Genomic DNA, 22,741 nt, shown 5'->3' with positions numbered 1-22,741 from the left:
TAACCTGTCCTCACACTATGCGGGGCATGAGATGTATAGTAAAAGGAAAGATAATATATACACTTGCCTATGCGGGGCATGAGATGAGAAGAAGGGTAAAGGTCTCATCTCCCCACATGGTTGCTATATAAAGGAATGGGTCACATGCCCACAACTATACAGCTCCTAGAGTTGTGTAGTGTGACCCGGAGGGAACATCCAGGTGGCAGTGCCCAGTAAGCGTGGGAACGTTCTGGGCGAGTTGCTCGCCCAGAACTGTGGCTGTGACCCGTGGGAACATTCTGGGCGAGCTGCTTGCTCAGAAAGTTCCCACGCTATCCCGTGTGCATGCATGTACACAACACACAAAGGCAACAACAAGGCAACAGTCAAAGAATAAAAGGGGGTAAAGTAGGTGGGGAGTCCGGGGCACCCTAAGGCAGGGTGCTGAACCCTGACATCTCCCCACCTGCCATCTATGTGCTTGCCAAGCAATCCCCCCCGCTCCCTCAATATGAAAGTGAAGGTGACCACCCTACCGTCCCTCGCTGCAGTCGCTGTGTCAGCGCTGCTAGACTCCGGTGCGACCAGGAACTTTGTGCACCCAGACATCATCCGGAAGCACGGGCTCGAGACGACCCCACTCCCCCAACCCATCCCAGTTCGCAACGTGGATGGGATGCCTAACGAGAACGGAGCCATCACAGAGGAACTGGAGGCCTTGTTGACATTCAGCCAACATACGGAGCACACCCACTTCGCTGTAGCGAACTTAGGGCAGCAGTCCCTCATCATTGGGCACTCATGGTTGTTACACCACAACCCAGAGGTCGACTGGGCACAGCAGAAGGTCATCATGTCCTGCTGCCCCTCCTGCCAATTGCCACGAGTGGATGTCAGGCAAGCCCTTGAAGTAGAACCCAGCGACAGAATCTACACCACTGTAATCCCACTGGGGTGGGGACACGACCTAAGGGCAACCACAATGCCGTCCCAACGCCTGGCGGAGGAAGCCCAAGACACAGAGGTAAAGCCGCTGACACTGGAAGAGCTGGTACCCGAGCACTACAGGGTGTGTTCTCAAAAGAAGCCTTCGACATGCTGCCCCCGCGAAAGCCCTGGGACCACGCCATTGACCTGACCCCCGATGCCAAGCTACCCAGAGGCAAGACATTCCCCCTATCCCGGCCAGAACAGAAGGAACTAGACGAGTTCCTGTGCGAGAACCTGCGGAACAGGTGCATACGCCCATCAAAGTCGCCGATGGGCGCCCCTGTATTCTTCGTCAAGAAGAAGGATGGGTCCCTGCGCCTGGTTCAGGACTACTGGAAGCTCAATGAGATAACGGTCAAGAACTCATACCCCCTCCCACTCATTTCCGACATCCTTGCACGCCTTTGAAATGCAAAGTATTTCTTGGCACTGGATCTGCGCTGGGGGTTTAACAATGTGCGGATCAAAGATGGCGATGAGTGGAAGGCAGCGTTTGCGACCAACCGAGGCCTGTTTGAACCCATGGTAATGTTCTTTGGACTGTGCAACTCCCCAGCAACCTTCCAAACCATGATGAACGACATTCTTTGGGATTTCATTGACCGAGAAGTCATCATCTGTTATTTGGACGACATCTTGATCTTCACGTCCACCCTAGAGGAACACCGGAAGGTGGTGCGGGAAGTGCTGGGAATGCTGTGGAAGAGGAAACTCTTCCTCAAACCAGAGAAGTGCAAGTTCGAGCGACGCTGCATTGAGTACCTCGGACTTGTCATCTCCGAAGGCAACGTGGCCATGGACCCGGTGAAAATCCAAGGAGTCCTTGACTGGCCGACGCCGACGAAGGTGAAAGAAGTGCAGTCCTTCTTAGGCTTTGTAAACTTCTATCGCCGCTTCATCAAAGACTTCTCCGAGACAGCACGCCCGCTCCATGTGCTAACCTGCAAAGCGAAGGTCTGGGAATGGGGGGAGAGTGAAGAAAACACCTTCAATGCTCTTAAGAAAGCTGTCACCTCCGCCCCCGTCCTCGCCTTCCCTGCTGACAGCAGCCGCTACAAACTCAAGTGCGATGCCTCCAACTTTGCCACCAGCGCCATCCTGTCCCAGCTCCAAGCTGATGGCAAATTCCACCCCGTAGCCTTCATGTCCAAAAGCTTCATCATAGAAGGAGTGGAAGAAAAGGTCGATATCTACACTGACCACCGTAACTTGGGCTATTTCTGCACTGTGCAGCGGCTGAATCGCTGCCAAGCACAATGGTCACTCTTCCTATCCCGTTTCCACTTCACCCTCATCCACTGCCCAGGGAAGCTCATGGGGAAACCGGACGCCCTCTCGCGCCGCGCCCACCACCTGAAAGGGAAGGACAACAACGAAAGCTTGACCCTCTTGCAGCCAGAGTGGTTTGAAGCCCATGCGACTGAGGCCGTCACAGTGGAGGGAGAAGAGATGACCATACCACCCACAGACAGATGGACAGACAGAGCAGGTAAACCAAGAGATAGAAGCATACCTCCGAGTGTTTGTCAACCACCGCCAAGACAACTGGGCAGATTGGCTCCTGCTAGCAGAGTTCTCCCATAACAACCGCATCCACGCATCCACCTGCCGCACCCCCTTCGAGCTCGACACCGGCCAGCACCCCAGAATGGGGACAGAACCTACGCGCACGTCAGAAGTCGAAGCCGCAGATGCATTCCCCTTGAGGATGATGAAAATGCAAGAGGAGGCGAAAGCAGCGCTTGAGCATGCAGCAGAGGAGATGGCCTGCTACTATGACCGGAATCGGGAAGCGGTGCCTGAGTACAAAGAGGGTGACCAAGTCTGGCTCAGCACCCAAAACTACACCACGGACCGCCCAACCAAGAAGCTAGATCACAAAGGGACAGGCCCCTTTAAAATTCTCAAGGTTGTATCCCCCGCTGCTGTCAAGCTCCAACTTACAGCACGGCAAAAGGGAGTCCACCCAGTGGTGTCAGTAATGAATGTCTGACCCCACCGCCCAGACGAGATCGCCGAACAACCTGCCAACCCTCGCCCAGGCCCCAAAATGATAGATGGGGGGGAAGAGTACGAAGTTGAGAAGGTCCTCGACTCCCACTGGCACTGCAGGAAGCTCTGGTATTTGGTAAAGTTCACAGGCTGGCCAAACTTCGAGAATGAATGGCTCCCCCTTGACAACCTGGCCAATGCGCGTGACCGGATCGAGGAGTTCTACAGAGCGCACCCAGACGCCCCCAGGAGAGAACAAGGGAACCCTCTAGCCACTTCGAGGCGAAGCGGCTTAAGGGGGGGGTGATGTCAGGGCACGCTGCTGCTGCCGCCGCCGCCACCACCTCCTTTTCCTTTTGTCTCATCCTCTCATTCTCTCTTCTTTCCTTCTTCTCTTTTTCTATCTTTATACAGACAACCTCTCTTTCTTTCCTACACTTGTAGCACGGATGCGTCCAATGCTGAGCACCCTGTAGGGGCACCGCAATGCCGGATGTGCCGCACACTCCTACTTGTATTTCCCCTCCAACACTCGGGATCAACCATGGAGCCACCCACAGTAACCCAGCTTCATCCAAGGGTGACGTGGCACCTCCACGTGACCCATTCACACATGTATATAAACTAAGCCGAAGCAGGACTGAAGAAGTAACCTTCTTCTCATTTCCCGCTTCAGGCAAGTACCCTAGTTTAGTCTAGCTTCCCACCCTAATAACAATACATTTCCTGCTTCAGCCTAAGAAGCCACACAGGGATGTAAGCCCGAGTGAGGGCTGCCCACTATACGGTCTCACTGCCCCGCTGCCATCTGGGCCGCTAGTGCCAAGCGCTATGCCACTACCTCTGCCTTCCTTGAGCCGTCCCTGACAGAAATCAAGTCGATTTCGGACTGAGGTTACAAGTTACTATGTACATTGTATATAAGGAGGGGTCTGGAATCAAAAGGAGCAAGGGTACTCTGAAAGGAGACAAAGGGAGCTGGAAAGAGGAACAACACTGAGGGTCAAGGGTTTGACTCAATGGTGTTTCCCAAAGGAGGAGTGAAGGGCCAAGGCCCAAGGAGGAAGGAAGGAGGATGTTAGACACTGGTCCGGGGTCGGCACTGAAGGTCGCCATTGCGGGCCGCTATAGGCCGTGATGGCTGTGATGCTGTGAACAAGGCCCGAGGGTAGGGCATTTGGCCTCAGCAACTCTAAAGGAGCGCTGTGCCCCCTAGCTGTCTCTTGGCCCTCATTTCTGACTTACTGGGGTTGCCTTGTTGGGGTCAGGACTTAGAGGGTCATGGTCAAATCGATATTAGAGCTAAAGCACTATAATGTAGTATACTGTCAGGGCACACCCGCCTGACCCCACGCCGCACCCTGCGCCGTACCGCACTACCCCGTTATCACTCCCCGTCTCCCCTCCCCCATTTTCCCCCTTCTCTCTATCTCTATTTCTATTTCTATCCTATGGTCTATTTCCCTTTCTCCATGTACTACTACATACCTGACCCTGCCCCCCTGATCGCCGCACGTGCCGCGTACACTCCCGCCTACTGAGCGGCCACCTCCGGGATCTCCCGTGGAGACACCTGGGGAGGTGCGGCTGTGTGCAGAGATGACGTGGCTTCTCCCACGTGACCCTAACCGCATGTATATAATAGTGCCTGGGGTGGGAACAGAAGAAGCAGCCTTCTTCTCAATTTCCCACTTCAGCTTGAGTGGTCAGGGACGCTCACCCCACGACAGGATCACCGCTACACACAGCCGCTACTCATCCCACTGAGTCCCGCACGCAGGGACCTCGCTGCTTTCGGAGCTGTCCCTGACATATACAGGATATATATATGAAGGCAGAATGAATTGAAGCGGACCCGGGCCGAAGGCCGAAGGGTCCGGAAGCAAAAGGGAACAAGGAGCAGGGTTGGCCACACAGCGGCCAGCAATGACCGAGGGTCAAAACAAACAATAACAGATAAATAAAAGAAGTAACCTTCTTCTCACGTTTTCCACTTCAGTCTAAGTGGCCAGGGACTACAGTCCCAGATCAGGCCCATCAGTACGTGTGCCCACTTCGCTCCCCAAGAGGGTCCCTCTGCCGGGCACTACATCCGGGCCCCCTCCACCCCGGATGCATCCCTGACAAACACCTATGCTCCTGACTCTGGACCTCCGCTCCAGAATCCCATTTGTGTCTCTGTCTCCTCTGGTCTTAGCTTGTCAGGGCACACACCCTGACTAGCCCGGACCCGGACCCGCATGCGTGCTCCACCCTGCATGCTCCGGGCCCGCTTCCCACTCCTCATGTGCCTTCCGGGTATCCCCGGAAGTTTTCGCCATATTGGGGCCACTTGTCATATCCATCCCTGGCCATCGACTTCCGGTCCCTCCGATCCCTCCATTCTAACTCCACTCCTCCCTCACTAACCTCGGAGCCCCCGTATTCCGCAATCCTCTCGGTACCCCTCGATGGTCACCACCCCCTCATTTCAAATTACCTACGCCTCCCTAAGTACGGAGCCCTGAAGACTTCCGGACAGCTCCGACGTCCGCTAGCGCACCCTGTCAGGGCACACCCGCCTGACCCGGGTCCACCCGGACCCACCCAGCCACACCACACCCGCTCCCCACTGTCCAACCCTCTCCCTCCTCCTTCCTCTGTCTCTCCTCCCCTTTTCCTTTTCTCTCTTTCTTCCCCTTTTCTTTATCTCATTCCTCTCATCTTCCTTTTCTTGTTTATTTCCTTCTATCTACACGGACCACCTTCCTCTGTATCAATGTACTATTGACCCGTCCGGCCCACACACCCCGGATGGCTCCCCGCTGTGCCCAACACGCGCGCATGCAGCGGACGCTCTTGGGATCCCCCACAGGGATACCCGGATGCCTGCGGCTGCCTCCGAGGGTGACGTGGCACTCGTCATGTGACTCAAGCCGCATGTACATAAATGTACCTGAAGTGGGAACCGAAGAAGTAACCTTCTTCTCACATTCTCCACTTCAGGTAAGTAGTATAGTTTTCCCTTTTAATAACAATAACACATTCTCCACTTCAGTCTAAGTGGCCAGGGACTGCTGTCCCTCCCCGGACCCGCCAGCACGCGCGCCTGGTTTGCACCCCGTGAGGGCCCTTCTGCCGGGCGATACATCCGGACCCCCTCTACCCCGGACGCGTCCCTGACACACCCCCGCCTCCGCTGGGCAATACACTCGCCTGCCCTGCAGAGCCCACCTTCGGGCCTATCCCTCCTTTCCGTTTCTGGGTTATCGCCTGCCTTTCTGCTAACCCCGCGAACCGACTCGTCGGTAATATTCAGTCGGCTAATGTTTAAACCCCGTTAGCTCCGCTCCGTTCGGCTCCGCCAATTGCGGACCCGTCCCCACTGTAACCATATATATATCCCACTTGTACATAGGTTACACCCCAGTAGTAAAATCAACTAGAGTTACCCCCCTAGGTTCTAATTGCCAGTCAGTAAGTTAGGGCACGGACGTGTCACTAGGCACAGCGCTCTTGGCAGAAGTCGCTGAGGCCGAAGCCCTCCATTACGGAGACATTCCTTCATCTCGAATCTGGTCTCTGACACCACTGTGGGAAAGTGAGAAGTTAACCTTCTTCTCACTTTCTTACCCACAGTAGCATTGTGCCCTGAGATGGGCTGTTACAGGTCAGGCTCTGGGTTATAGAGAGAGGGGTCATGGGGACCTGTCAGGGCCCGGCCCTCGTTCCGCGATGGGCCCAGGGGGATCCTCCTAGTCGCTGGGGTATCTAGTCCCAGTCTGAGATCTTCGAACTCACTGAGGGGGCTAGCCCCAGCCTTCACAGGAAATGAGTTGCTGCACATTTAGGGAGAAGGTAGTTACACTTGCCTTCACAGGAAATGAGTTGAGAAGAAGGGTAACCTTCTCAACCTCCTGTGAAGCCGCTACAAATGGGAGTCGGGAACTATACAGTTTTCGGCTCTTTGCCGACTTTCCATAATTGGCACCCCCCCCCGTGGGAAGATTCTGGGCGAGCTGCTCGCCCAGAAAGTTCCCACGGTTGTGGCTGTGATGGTTTCTGGGCAAGTAACTTGCCCAGAACGTTCCCACGGGTCTGCATGCATGCGGGATTGTGGAACAGTGAAGGGAAAAATAGGAGAAAATGGGGGAAGGGTACCTGAGGGTGTGTGGGGTCAGGGGCTGTGCCCTGACAGGACCCGGGTTTGTCCCCTGACATAGCTCCAACCTCGGACTTTGACCCCACCTCCGCTTATACCCATTGTATTGGTTAGCTCATTCCATTTAATTATGCTTGCCAATATTCCAGAGTTTAACTTCCGAGTTCGGACACACTGTCAGAAGATGGATGGAAGACAGATTGGGTTTCTGTCTGAGTAGGGGTTGGAGGTGATGCAGAGGTCTGTTGGAGCATGCACGTATGGAAATGTGGGCGGAAATGTGCGGCGTGTCCGGAAGCGCTGTTCAAGGTTAGCAGAGTGGGATCGTGGCCTCAGCGACTCACGAGGAGCACTGTGCCCTGAGCTTGACATTTGGGGGAGATCCCATATTTATGGACTGACACTTACAGCGGACTTCAAACAAGACTTGTGGGCGGAGCGGACCTGTAGGAGGAGCATGGACTCCGCGAGCACGGACTCAGAGGAGGGGAAGCCCCCTTTGCAGAAGGAGGGACTCAGACCAGACAGGGGGGGTACTCTAGTTGATTTCAGACTGAGGCCCCTGAAAGTATTTACAAGGTATATGTATGTAAGAGAAATCAAAAGAGGGACCGGTCGGTCCGGTGCGGAAATAAGCGGACATGAGCGGGGACTTGTCAAACTAAACCAAGGACAAGAACCTGGGAAATGGGAGGCAAGGAATGAATAAGGTCAAAGCAGATCAAGTACCAATATTGACAGATTAAATGAATGAATAGGAAAGTGCAATAGCACCGGATCAAATGCCAATATTGGGGTGAACATAATATGCACTCGGCAGGGAATGAATGTTATGTTGCTGAGTGACAAAAATGGCCAGAGGACAAAAGTGGAGGTCAGCGCGCAGTGCCGATACAAGTCCGCAAATAAGCGGGGTCGGTGCGGTGCTGACACAAGTCCGCAAACAGAGGTTGATCTGCCAGCACTGTCACACAAGGACAGCATGAAGGCCAACAGAGGTACAGAGGGGAGTGGGAGTGTTGACCTGACCAGAGGTGTCAAGGGCAACCAGAAGTGGCCAGAGGGTGCAGAGATGGGCAGAGGGTGCGGAGTGGGCAGAGGGTGCGGAATGCACGGAAGCGGGGCATGGCTGTGACCACATAGCAGGAAGCGATGAGTGTGGTTCAGATGGAGACAAGGCAGGCATGACTGAATGCCGGGAGCGCCAAGGGCTCAGGAACTGGAGGTAAGGTCGGAGTGCCGGCAGGGTCTAGGTTCTGATTATTGGCCAAGTCTCACGCAGTAAGGCAGGGGACCAGACATGGGGTTGGGGGCTGGTTAGGATGGGTTTTGGGTCGGCGGATTCGCCTATCAGCATTGGTTCGCCACTGATGGAGCCCCGGGATTTGTCGGTCATGACAGTTTCCAGACTTATGTCGGACCTTGCAACTATTGCATTGCTCCATTCAGTTCCACTATTCTCCCTCATTCCTATTTGGGCTGCTGCTTCCTTTCTATTCAGTCAGCTGGCCATTCCCCACTCCCATCCTCTGTCATGGCCGTGCATTCCGGCCCATTAGCTGCCCGTCCCGACGCTGCCTGATCCCGTTCCCGCTGCACGAGCATGAGTGTGAGCCCCAACCCTCATCCTTATTCTCCTTGAGGACTCCCCACTCACTCCCTGCTTGCCCATGGTTCCCCAATGCTAGACCGACTCCCCCACTGTCACTCCAACCTCCCCGCCCTGAGTCCGCTTCCAGCACCATGCCCAGCATGACTCCTCTACCCCGCCCACTTGGCCCCTACAGGGCTGCTACCATTCCCGTGCCTGACTCCGGCCCAACTCCGAGTCCAGCGCTGCTACGATACCATCGCCACTATCATGGCCCTACAGGTACATTTATGTACATGTGGCTTGGGTCACATGACAAGTGCCACATCATCTACAGAGAGAGCCACAGCCATCTGGGTATCCCTGCGGGGGATCCTGAGGGCATCCGCTGCAGGTGCGCGTGCTAGGCATAGCAGGAAGTCGTCCAGGGTGTCCGAGCCGGATGGGTCAACAGTACAATGATACAAGGGAAGGTGGTCTGTGCAAATAGGAAGAATAAACGGAAAGGGAGAATGAAATAAAGGAGAAAGAGGAAAGAGGGAAAAGGGGGGAAAGGGAAGAGGGGGAAGAGGGAGGAAGGAGGGTGGAGGAAGGATGGGTAGCGGGGAGTGGGTGAGGTGGGCCCGGGTGGGCCTGGGTGGGCCTGGGTGGAACCGGGTCAGGTGGGTGTGCCCTGACATTACCCCCTCCTTAAGCTGCTTTGCCTCGAAGCGGCCAGATGGTTCTCTCTCTCTCTCCCTGGGGCTTGGGGGTGCGTCCTGTGGAATTCCTCGATCCGGTCGGGGGCATGGGCTAAGTGGTCCCGTTGGAGCCATTGGTTCTCTGAGCTTGGCCAACCAACAAACTTTACAAGATACCAGAGTTTCCAGCGTAGCCACTTAGAGTCCAATACCTTCTCGACCTCGTACTCTTCCTCTCTGTCTACAAGTTCCGGACCTGGGCAGGGGTCAGTGGGTCGTTCTGGGATATCATCCGGGTGGTGTGGTCTGACGTTCGTTACAGATACAACTGGGTGGATTCCCTTCTGGCGTGCAGTAAGTTGGAGTTTGATGGCAGCAGGGCAAACGACTTTGACGATTTTGAAGGGGCCGAGCCATTTGTGGTCCAACTTTTTGGTCAGGCGGTCAGTCGTGTAGTTTTGCATGCTGAGCCAGACTCAGTCGCCTTCTTGGTACTTTGGGGCTGTTTTGTGGTCTCAGTTGTAGTAATGGGCCATCTCGTCCACTGCGTGTTCCAGTGCAGCCTTCGCCTCCTCTTGCATTTTCATCATCCTTGATGAGAACGTGTCAGCAGCTTCCACCTCGGATGTGCGTGTGGGCTCTGTCCCCATCCTGGGGTGTTGGCCGGTGTCGAGTTCAAAAGGAGTTTGGTGGGTGGATGAGTGGATGCGGTTGTTGTAGGAGAATTCTGCCAGCAGGAGCCAGTCTGCCCAGTCATCCTGTCAATGGTTGACGAACACCTGGAGATAAGCTTTGATCTCTTGGTTGACCTGCTCAGTCTGTCCGTCCGTCTGGGGGTGGTAGGGCGTTGAAGGGGTCAGCTTGATGCCTAGAAGGTCCGCGAGCTCTTTTGAGAAGCGGGAGACGAAGGTGCTCCCTCTGTCGCTGAGGATCTCCTCTGGGAGCCCGTGGTGCCTCCAGACGTGCTCTAGAAAGAGCCGTGCGATACCCTCCAAGTCTACGGTCGTCATGGTGGGGACCGCGTGGATACGCTTGGACAGGTGGTCTACTACCACCAGGATGGCATTATAGCCTTTGGACTCTGGGAGCTCTCCCACCATGTCTACTGAGATCACTTGCCAGCGACGGGTGGGGACCTTGTTTGGGGTGAGCTTCCCAACTTTTCGTGAGGGGAAAGATTTGACGTGGTTGCAGGTGTCGCACCCGCGTACGTACCGCCCAACATACTCTGCCATCCGGGGCCACCAGTAGTCGTGGGAGACAAGTTCCAGGGTTTTCCACCACCCCGGGTGTCCCGTCGCCCACGCATTGTGGTGTAGCTGCACAAGATCATGGCAGAGTTGGGGGTCTTTGGGGACGTACACCCTTCCCCAGTACGGAACTAGTTCACCCTGCTTCTCCCATTCGTCCGACCTTAGCATCCCTTCTCCCAGCTCTCACATTGCCTTTACCACTTTCTCATCGTGGTCTTTTGCTTTGCATATCTGCTCTAGAATTCCTACCTCTTCTCCTTCCACCGAGATTCCCTCTGTTGCACGAGCCTCAAACCAGGCTGGTTGGAGGAGGGTTAGCCCTTCATTGTTGTCCTTCCCTTTTGGGTGGTCAGCACGATGGGAGAGTGTGTCCAGTTTTCCCATGAGCTTCCCAGGACGGTGGACAAGGGTAAAGTGGAAGCGAGAGAGGAACAGGGACCACCTAGCCTGGCATTGATTCAGCCTCTGGGCCGTTTGGAAGTACCCCAGGTTATGGTGGTTGGTATAGACTTTGACTTTCTCTTCAGCACCTTCTAGGAAGTGTCGCCACTCTTTGAGAGCTCGGACGATCGTGAGCATCTCCTTGTCGTACACCTTGTAGTTACGCTCCACATCCATGAAACTCTTGGACATGAACGCCACCGGGTGGAACTCCCCATCGGGTTGGAGCTGGGAGAGGACTGCACCGGTTGCGAAATTGGAGGCGTCACACTCAAGCTTGAAGCGGCCTGAGTCAGTAGGGAAGGAGAGGACTGGGGTGGTGGTGACAGCTTCTTTAAGGGTGCGGAAGGCACTGTCTTCGTCCATGCCCCAGTTCCAGGCCTGGGTCTTCCGGGTCAGCTTGTGGAGCGGGCGTGCTTTTTCAGAGAAGTCCCTGATGAACCGGCAGTAGAAATTTACGAACCCCAGGAAGGACTGCACCTCCTTCACCTTGGTTGGGGTGGGCCAGTCAAGGACTCCACGGATCTTTACGGGGTCCATTGCAACGCTACCCTCCGAGATGACGAGGCCTAGGTACTCGATCTGGGTCTGCTCGAATTTGCACTTCTCTGGCTTCAAGAAGAGCCTCCTCTTCCGCAGTGTTTCCGGGACCTCCCGGACGACCTTCCGGTGCTCCTCTAGGGTAGCTGTGAAGATGAGGATATCGTCCATGTAGCAAATAATGACTTCCCAGTCGATGAAGTTCCTGAGGATATTGTTCATCATCGTTTGGAAGGTCGCGGGGGAGTTACACAGCCTGAAGAACATTACCATGGGCTCAAACAGCCCTCGGTTGGTTGCGAACACTGCCTTCCACTCGTCCCCATCCTTGATCCGGACATTGTTGAACCCTGTCAGGGCACACCGCTGCCGCTGCCGCCGCCACCTCCTTTCCTTTCGTCTCATCCTCTTTTTCTCTCTTCTTTCCCTCTTCTCTTTTTCTATCTTTATACGGATGACCTCTCTTTTTCTTTCCTACACTTGTAGCACAGACGCGCCTGATGCTGAGCACCCCATAGGGGCACCACCACGCCGGATGCGCTGCGCACTCCTACTTGTACTTCCCCTCTAACACTCGGGATCGACCACGGAGCCACCTGCGGTAACCCGGCTTCGTCCGAAGGTGACGTGGCACTTCCATGTGACCCGTTCACACATGGATATAAACTAAGCCGAAGCAGGACCGAAGAAGTAACCTTCTTCTCATTTCCCGCTTCAGGCAAGTACCCTAGTTTAGTCTAGCTTCCCACCCTAATAACAATACATTTCCCGCTTCAGCCTAAGAAGCCACACAGGGACGTAAGCCTGAGTGAGGGCTGCCCCCTATACGGTCTTACCGCCCCGCCGCTGTCCGGGCCGCTAGCACCGAGCGCTACGCTGCTACCTCTGCCTCCCTCAAGCCGTCCCTGACAAACCCCCAGTGTAGGTCCAGGGCGGAGAAGTACGTGGTGCTCCAGAGGTGGGTGAGGACGTATGAGATCAGCGGGAGTGGGTACAAGTTTTTTACGGTAATCTCGTTCAGTTTCCGGTAGTCCTGTACTAGATGTAGTGACCCATCTTTCTTTTTGACAAAGAAGACTGGTGCCCCCATTGGGGACTTAGTCGGTCATATGCGCCTGTTCTGCAAGTTCTCATGTAGGAACTCGTCCAGCTCTCTCTGTTCCGGCTGCGAGAGGGGGAAGGTCTTTCCCCTGGGCAGCTTGGTGTCTGGTACCAGGTCTATAGCGTGGTCCCAGGGCTTCCGGGGGGGAAGCTGGTCAAAAGCTTCCTTTGAGAATACGTCCCGGAAGTCCTGGTAGTGCTCCGGCACTAGCATCTCAAACGATGTGGGCTCTGTGTCTGGGTCATGGGCCTCCTGGGCTATCCACTGAGAGGGGGTAGTGGTGGCTCTTAGGTCATGTCCCCAGCCCAGGGGGATGATTGCAGTGTAGATCCCGTCCCCAGGCTCTAGGGCAGGGTCTTGGTCCTCTCGTGCTTGTGGCTGTACGGTGTTAGACACTGGTCCGGGGTCGGCACCGAGGGTCGCTGTTGTGGGCCACTATAGGCCGCGATGGCCATGATGCCGCGAACAAGGCCCGGGGGTAGGGCATTTGGCCTCAGCAACTCTAAAGGGAGTGCTGTGCCCCCTAGCTGTCTCTTGGCCCTCATTTCGGACTCACTGGGGTTGCCTTGTTGGGGTCAGGACTTAGGGGTTGTGGTCACATCGATATTAGAGCTAAGGTACAATAAAGTATCATACAGGATATATATAGGGGGAAGAAATGAATGGAAGCGGACCCGGGCCGGAGGCCGAAGGGTCCGGAAGCAAACAAGAATAAGGAGCGGGGTTGGCCGCATAGCGGCTGGCAATGACCGAGGGTCAAAACAAACAATAACAGATAAATAAAGGAAAGAGCATAGGGCTGCGATAGCAGCAATGGTATCGTAGCGGCACTGGACTCGGAGTTGGGCCGGAGTCGGGTGTGGGGATGATAGTGGCCCTGTAGGGTCCAAGTGGGTGGGGTAGGGGAGTCGCGCTGGGCATGGTGCCGGAGGCGGACTCAGGGTGGGGAGGTTGGTGCAGCAGCAGGGGAGTCGGCCAAGTGTAGGGGAGCCTAGGGGCAAGCGGGGAAGTGAGCAGGGAGTCCTCAGGGAGGATAGGCTGAGGTTGGGGCTTGCGCTCACGCTCGCATAGCGGTAACGGGCTTGGGCAGCATCGGGATGGGCGGCTAACGGGCCGGAATGCATGGCCGTGACAGATGGGCAGCGAGACATAACGACCTTCTGCTGTGCCCAGTCTACCTCTGGGTTGTGGTGTAGCAGCCATGAGTGACCAATGATGAGGGATTGCCACCTGAGGTTTGCGACTGCAAAGCAGGCTCGCTCTGTGTGCCACTTGAACGTCAAGAGGGCTTCCAGCTCCTCAGTTATGGCTCCGTTCTCGTTCGGGGTCCTGTCGACGTTACGGACAGGGATAGGTTGCAGGAGTGGGGTTGTCTCAAGCTTGTGCTTCCAGACGAATTTGGGGCTCACAAAGTTCCTGGTGGCCCCTGAGTCTAAGAGGGCCGATACAGACACTGACGCAAGTGAGGTTAGGGTGGTCAGTTTGACCATGAGGTCAAGGGATCTGGGGGATTGCTTGGAAAGGACATAGATAGCAGGCAGGGATACTGCCACTTCGGGCATTCCCTCTGTGGTCCTACTACTCTCATGGGTTGAGGATGCGGTTTTCCTCTTTTTCTTTGCGATAACTTGGTGAAGTTTTGGCATTGGTGCTGACTTACGCACGCTGCGGTATTTACACAAGCTATCCTCTATGGGCGGCTGGGACGCATCCCTCACCGGTCGCCTTCCTGAAAATCCCCCTGAGTCTCTGTTTCCGGCTCTGCTTCCTCTGCCTCTGGTCCTTCAGTCAACTGCTTTTTCAGCCCTTCCATCAGCGCCCGAAGGTCTTCAGGGTGGAGGCGTTGTGCCCGGTGGACCCTGGGGTGTGGGCAGTCTTGTAGGATGTGCCCTGGGGTGTTACAGTTGTAACACCACCTCTGGTCAGTTCTCGAGCGGTCAAGATCCATTGGCTGTGGGCCCGCTCCTGTTGTGGGGCAGGCTGCTGGGGTAGGAGGTGGAGGAGCAGGTGCGGGTCGAGGGGGTGTGGGTGTGGCTCGTGCGTGAGGTGGGGTCACGGTCGACAGGGGCTGGGTTGACGGCGTTTCCACTCTGCCCAAGTAGTGGGCATGGGGCGGAGCCGGTATATGCTCTCCTGGAGGCAGGAGTTGATGGCCTGCTCGAAATGGTCAACCAGTCCCACATCGCCCAGCCTCGAGGCGGGTCCCAGTATCTCAAACTCTTGGATAACTTTGTCCACAGAGTCGCTTCCCTGCCAGTTTCTGTCTGGCCGTGGCTTCCCGGTTCGGGTCCTGGAACATGGCATCGAGTTCAGTGTTGAACTCATCCATGGTGAGGGAGGGGGATCCGGCCGTCAGCAACGTGATTGTGCATTGCGTTGCCCATGCCCCTGCGGGTCCTCCTTTCATGTAGGACAGCATGAAAAGAATTTGGGAGACAGCGGTGGGGAATTCAGCCACACGAACGTGGAAGTAAATCCTGCACTCGGCCTTGAAGCGGTCGAGGTCCTCGCTGGCTCCTGAGAAGGGAGTGGGGGGGGCGACCTTGGGTGGTTTGGGTCTGGGCGTGGGTGCAGGTGCAGGGGCTGGTGCGGGAGCGGGTGCTGGAGCAGGTGGGGGTGGGGGATGGTTGCAGGCCTGGCTCTCCACAATGGCTTGGAGCTCTTGGAAGTGAGCTAGCAGCTCCTCATACTGCTCTTCTGACACCATGGCTGGGGAGGCAGGGGAGATGAGGTTGAAACCTTCTTCTGCTGTCAGGGATGCGTCTGGGGTGGAGGGGGCCCGGATGTAGTGCCCAGCAGAGGGACCCTCTTGAGGAGCGAAGCGGGCACGTGTACTGACAGGCCTGATCTGGGACTGTAGTCCCTGGCCACTTAGACTGAAGTGGAAAACATGAGAAGAAGGTTACTTCTTCAGTTCCCACTTCAGGTACATTTATGTACATGCGGCTTGGGTCACATGATGAGTGCCACGTCATCTATGGAGAGAGCCACAGCCATCCGGGTATCCCTGCAGGGGATCCCGAGGGCATCCACTGCAGGTGCACATGCTAGGCATAGCAGGAAGTCGTCTGGGGTGTCCGAGCTGGATGGGTCAACAGTACAATGATACAAGGGAAGGTGGTCCGTGTAAATAGGAAGAATAAACAGAAAGGTAGAATGAAATAAAGGAGAAAGAGGAAAGAGGGAAAGGGGGGGAAAGGGAAGAGGGGGAAGAGGGAGGAAGGAGGGTGGAGAAAGGATGGGTAGCGGGGAGCGGGTGAGGTGGGCCTGGGTGGGCCCAGGTGGAACCAGGTCAGGCAGGTGTGCCCTGACAGTGTTGCATACTTGTCTGGAAGGTGTCGAGGTTGGGGTCAGACCCGGAATGTTCCAGAGTTGGACCGAAGGTGGTGTTGGAGCCGGAGGTGGGATAACCTCTTGGGAGTCGGCAAGGAGAAGGAGACAGAAGGGGAGTAGGGCTCTGGAGTCAGTTTTGGAGTTCCGGGAGCCCGGAGTGGAGGTCGGGATTGTATGGATATGACATGCATGCAGGTTAAATACATCATTGTATGTACATGTGATTATTGTGGCTTGGTGTCATGGCCATGCATTCCGGCCCATTAGCTGCCCATCCCGATGCCGCCCGAGCCCATTCCCGCTACGTGAGCATGAGCACGAGCCCTGACCTCAGCCCTATCCTCCCTGAGGACTCCCTGCTCACTCCCCTGCTTGCTCCTAGGCTCCCCTACACTTGGCCAACTCCCCCACAGCGACAGCGACCTCCCTGCCCTGAGTCCGCCTCTGGCACCGACCTAGCGTGACTCCATGACACTGCCTACTCCGCTACAATACCATCGCCGCTATCGCAGCCCTACACCTCTTCGTTTATTTATCTGTTATTGTTTGTTTTGACCCTCGGTCATTGCCGGCCGCTGTGTGGCCAACCCCGCTCTTTGTTCCTATTTACTTCCGGACCCTTCGGCCTTCGGCCCAGGTCCACTTCTATTCATTCTATCTTCATCCTGTATACTACATTATAGTACCTTAGCTCTAATATCGATGTGACCACAACCCCTAAAGTCCTGACCCCAACAAGGTAACCCCAGTGAGTCTGAAATGAGGGCCAAGAGACAGCTAGGGGGCACAGCGCTCCTTTAGAGTCGCTGAGGCCAAATGCCCTACCCTCGGGCCTTGTTTGCGGCATCACAGCCATCGCAGCCTATAGCGGCCCGCAACAGCAACCTTCGGTGCCGACCCCGGACCCCTGTCTCACACTTGGGACTGCATGGTAAAATGAAGGGATTGGGAATAGAAGTGTCGCATCAGGTACAAACCTGATGTGATAAATGTCAGGGCACACACCCTGACTAGCCCGGACCCGGACCTGCATGTGTGCTTCCACCCTGCACGCTCTGCATGCCGCATGCTCCAGGCCCGGTTCCTATCCTTCATGTGACTTCCGGGTATCCCCAGAAGTTTTTGCCATATTGGGCCACTGTGGGAAAGTGAGAAGTTAACCTTCTTCTCACTTTCTTACCCACAGTAGGCAAGTGTACATTACTTTATCTTATATCACTTCTTACCCACAGTAGTCATGCCATGAGATGGGCTGTGTTTACAGGCTGGACTGTGGACTGTAGAGAGGGGTCATGGGGACGGGTCCGTCCCCTGACAACACTTCCTCACTCCTCTTCACTTTATTCGTTGCCAAACCCCATGCCAAGCTTTCCCACTGGGTTTTGGTGCTGGCTGGAGGATTTGTTGACTTCCAAGGGATTTCCCTTGGCCATTACAACCTTGTATTAGATAGACACAAGTCATATGACAGTATGGCAAATGCTGAGATTGTTTTTCATTATCAAATACATAACCCACAAATCTTGTACTGCAATTGTAACCATCACACCATTGTGCCACCACTGTACACTCAACCTGTAACCCTGGAACCATGTCCACCTCACTATTCATCCTTTGCATGGTCACCCACTACTGTGCACTGGTCCACCAGCCCGCTTTCCCCAACAACTCCTGCTATCGGTACACTCCCATGAGTGCCAAGTCACCGCTAGCTGACCACTCCCAGCACACCTGCTACTGGCACGCTCCCAGGAGCGCCAAGTCCCCATTAGCAGACAACCTGGTGGCTCCCTCAAGGAGCCCATGTTAAACTTGCTACCGGCATGCTCCCAGGAGTGCCAAGTCCCCGTTAGCAGACAACCCAGTGGCTCCCTCAAGGAGCCCATGTTAAACTCGCTACTGGTACGCTCCCAGGAGCGCCAGGTTACCGTTGGCCAACCCACAGGTTGTACTTCCAGACACTCATCCCATTCCCCTCTCCTTCCAATGGCTATGCAGCCACCTCTGTTAGTGAGCCAAACCAGGTTGGGTTCCCCGGAACCCATTCCTGTAACAAGGGTAGGCCATGAGTGTGTGGCCTACCTCCCTTACACTCTCCTCCCTTGCAATATTAATATTGCACAGGCAGGTATAACAAGAAAGTTGTTAAGAAATTAATATAAGGTGGGGAATGGCTTAATCGTTTACAAGAAATATTCAAGAAAAAATTTTTTTCAGAGAAATGACAGCTGTTAGGCCTTGATGAACCCATTGTTTGACAGGCTAAGAATTAAAGCAAAAACAAAGGTAGAAGCTGCTAGGCCTCCACAGATCCATTGTTTCGATCCATCTAGAACATTAGTAAGGTAGAGGCTGCTAAGCCTCCACGGGTCTGTTGTCTCAACAGGCCAAAAAAAGAAGTTAAGGTAGAGGCTGTTAAGCCTCCATGGACCCATTGTTTCAACAGATCAGAGAAGAGTAATAATGTAAAGGCCGTTGGGCCGTTACAGAACTGTTGACTGACAGTCCTAGAAGAGATGATGATCGAGGCAAATAGGCCTCAGGGGTACATTCAATGCACCAGAGTGGATGATAGAATGGGGGGGTGATTAACCCCTCCATGTTAAATGAGGTACATATACCTTGACGAAGAGAAGGTGATTAAACCTTCTTCACTTTGCCCTTCTTTAAGGAAGGGGCAGTGGCAGCCAGAGCAGCAGTTTGAGGGAGGTCTGAAGGACCAGCAATGGTGTTTATGGTTTCTGACCGCATTGTGGCAGGGAATCATCATTCCAGAATGGGAGCAGCTTCTTCAGCTGACCCCATAGTCACCTTGCCATTGAAAGTGGGGAGAATGGCTGAAAGGCTGCAGGGGCACAGAACCTCTGAACCTAACCAGACCACCCTCACACACACACACAGGTAACGAAGGGGGAGGAGCGAAACCACAGCATTGACAGACTCACTGGCAGACCTTCCTACTAGGTCCGAAAAAAACTAAACTTCCGTGAAAAACCACTAAACCAACTGGTGGACCTTCCCTAGGGCCAAGCAAGGCGTCCTGCCTTCTCAACGCCGCCCTGAACTTGTTCACATGCTCCCAGATGTGGTACTGTTGGACTGCCACTAAAGTGGGAAGGAGGAGAAGATCTCTTTCATACTAGATACATGCTTGTATATATAATAAAAGCTAATTTCCGAGCAATCCGATGGTGTTAGGGACGGATAGAAATGGACAGAACAACATAGAACAAAGAAAACAACAAAAAACATAAAAATATATGGGTGTGGCCACACAACTGAGAGAATTCAACAATCTCCACAACAGCTGCACCAAATCTCCCGATATTAGACTTGTTCGACGGTAGGTTTTTAACGATATAAAATGCGTCTGGATCGGAGAAGAACTGGGGGAGTTATGGTGAGAATACCATGAAAGTGGCCATAACCTGGTCTGAAAAAATATCAAAAAATACAGAGACAATGGGAGAAGTTCAACGGGCTCTGGGGGGCTGGTGGGTTGTGTGTCAGGTCCCAGGTAGCATCTGTAGACCGTTACATGTATATGGTGGTGTTTGGGTACTACCTGCTCATCCCTCCCACACCATTGCTTTTTATATCCTCGTCTTCATTGGGGATAGGGGGAGGAGTGGGAGGCTGCACAGCAGCAGGTTGATGGCCCCACTATCCCCTGGAGTCCTCCATTTCCCCAAGTCAAGCCCCAAAGGCAACAAAGGGAAACAGAGGGAAGAACCTCCACGTTGGCTATCCGAAAAACTACTGGACTTGTTCCAGGTCCCATCCAAATGGAGGACAGGAAACAAAGAACAACTTCTTCTCAGGCTAAAGGCCCAAGAAGGCGCAAAGAAACACCCTGAGAGCAGGATCTCTCAGAGTGTGGAAGCTCAAAAAGAACTTCCCCTGTTTACACTACCCCATGCCATGCCAGACAAGGCAAGGTCACCAACCTTGGAGGAGGTCTCCAAGATCATGAAGAGGAGGTGAACTGAAATGAGGGAGTTTGCTGAGGAAGCCTTACAGAAAAAACCAGTGAACAGACCCCTCCATGAAAGGGAAGCGCCCTCCATGACAGCCTCACCTAAACAAAGCGAGTGTGGAGTATTTACTCCAAGAACCCCTTCTGGAACCCCCAGAAGCGGCAATGTTAACTGGGGAAAGTCACTACTCACCCAGCCAAATTTCCTCCTGGAAAACCAGGAATCGCACATAATAAACACAATAAACTCGATCCAAAGGAAATGAGCCATAATAGCACGGCTCGTCTGGAGATAACTCTAGAAAGAACAGCCAACACAATCGACACATTGACAGATAAAATCAGCGAGCAAACTGACTTGCTGAAGGAAATAAACTTCTCACAAAATAGTGAGGAAACAAAAAAAAATACCCCCTGGGCCATGGGCCAGGATAAAACCAGACTCGTGAAAAATTCAGGAAAAGAACAACCAGTGAAAGTACACTGGAGTATCATCAGCGACTCGACAGAGGTGCAAAAGAGATTCTTCTCCCAAGGATAGGAGAAGACAATGCTGAAAGGAGGCACTGTTCAGAAATCAGGAGGAGAATCAGCACATACCAAAGGTTTGGCCAAACCTCCACCTTTGATGAGCCTCTCGAACAGAGAGGTAACACAACCACACTTTCTCAAAACAATGAGAGAATCCCAATACAACTTCAGGCAAGATCGCCCGAAATGAAAGAAATGCTGCAAGAGAGACTCCCTCCAGCGAAAACCCCTCCAAAGGAAAAATCCCCATTGGATATCGACCCTGTGAAAGCAGGGGAGCAAGAAGAGTACCTGGAAAAATGGTACAAAAAGGCCATAAGAATGGCCGAAGTGAGAATACTCACTCCCTACCCAGAGGGAGTGAAGCCAGAAGCTCTAAAGAATGGGCTGGCTTTCCCTGACAAGAAATGGTCAGGGGAGAACGACATGGAGTTGTTCTGGCAGTGGTTCACAGAACTACTGGGATTCCTCACCTTGCGAGGATGCAAAGGTCCTGTTACAAAAATGGGGCCGGAAGCGCCCATTTTCGTCCGTTCTGGCACAGGAATAGGGAAGGGGGTTGGACATAATGGTTTACAGGTGGTTTCACAGATGGTTTGACATGTGGTGTAACAGAAGTTAGCACAGCGGGTTTTTGGTTAATTGTTGATTTGTTAAACTTAATTACTATACAAATCATGTGATACAGAACCCATAAGAGTCTAAAATGGGAAATTCCCATTTCCATAACAGGTCCTGTCATATCCATACAATCCTGACCTCCACTCTGGGCTCCCGGAACTCCGAAACTGACTGCTGGAGTCCTACTTCCCTTCTGTCACCTTCTCCTTGCTGACTTCCAAGAGGTTATCCCACCTCCGGCACTGACACCACCTTCAGTCCGACTCCGGAACATTCCGGGTCCGACCCCAACCTCAACACCTTCCAGACGAGTATGCAACACCTATGCTCCTGACTCTGGACCTCCGCTCTGGAATCCCATTTGCATCTCTGTCTCCGGAACCTCCAGTCTTAGCTCTGACCTCGGACTTTGACCCCACCTCCGCTTATACCCATTGTATTGGTTAGCTCATTCCATTTAATTGCCTTTCCCAATATTCCGGAGTTTAACTTCCGAGTTCGGACTTTCCGGACTCATGTCGGACCTTGCAACTATTGCATTGCTCCATTCATTTCCACCATTCTCCCTCATTCCTATTTGGGCTGCTGCTTCCTTTCTATTCAGTCAGCTGGCCATTCCCCACTCCCATCCTCCTTCCATCCTCCTTGGGCCTTGGCCCTTCACTCCTCCTTTGGGAAACACCATTGAGTCAAACCCTTGATGTTACAGGAACAGGTTCCGGGGAACCCAACCTGAGCCGTTCGGCTCACTAATGGAGGTGGCTGCGTAGCCATCGGAGGGAGAGCGGAATGGGATGAGTGTCTGGCAGTGTAACCTGTGGGTTGGCCAACGGTAACTTGGCACTCCTGGGAGCGTACCGGTAGCAAGTATGACATGGGCTCCTTGAGGGAGCCACCTGGCTGTCTGCTAACGGGGACTTGGCGCTCCTGGGAGCGTACCGGTAGCGGGTGTGCTGGGAGCAGTTGGCTAGCGGTGACTTGGCGCTCAATGGAGCGTACCGGTAGCATGGGATACTGGGACTCCCAAAGGGAGTCACCCAGTTGGTGGCTATCGGTGACTTGGCGCTCATGGGAGCGTACCGGTAGCAGGGGTTGTTTGGGAAAGCGGGCTGGTGGACCAGTGCACGGTAGTGAGTGACCGTGGGAAGTGGGACCCGCAGGTGCGGGGCCAGACATTCTGGGGCTGCCTGGACTATATCCCTCTCCTAAGGAGGTGGGATAGGCTACAGTTCCTGATGGGGAACTTCTGGTTGGATGGGAGTGACCGTTCAACCACCTGGTGGACTGGTGGGAGCGGGCAGCAGGAGGTTGGGCGTGGGAATGCCCTCCTCGCTGCGGTTTTGTCATGGAGAGGATGAATAGGGAGGTGGACATGGTTCCAAGGTTACAGGTTGAGTTTACAGTGGTGGCACAATGGTGAGGATGTTACAATTGCGGTACAAGGTTTGTGGGTTATGTATTCGATAATGATAAAACATCTCGGCAATTTCCATACATATCATATGACTTGTATCTATCTAATACAAATGTTATAATGGCCAAAGGAAGTCCTTTGGAAATCAACAAAT

Source organism: Cantharellus anzutake (genome assembly GCF_015039405.1).
Source record: "Cantharellus anzutake strain C23 chromosome Unknown EI90scaffold_95, whole genome shotgun sequence".
Taxonomy (NCBI): domain Eukaryota; kingdom Fungi; phylum Basidiomycota; class Agaricomycetes; order Cantharellales; family Hydnaceae; genus Cantharellus; species Cantharellus anzutake.
Note: the sequence above shows the minus strand (reverse complement) of the source record.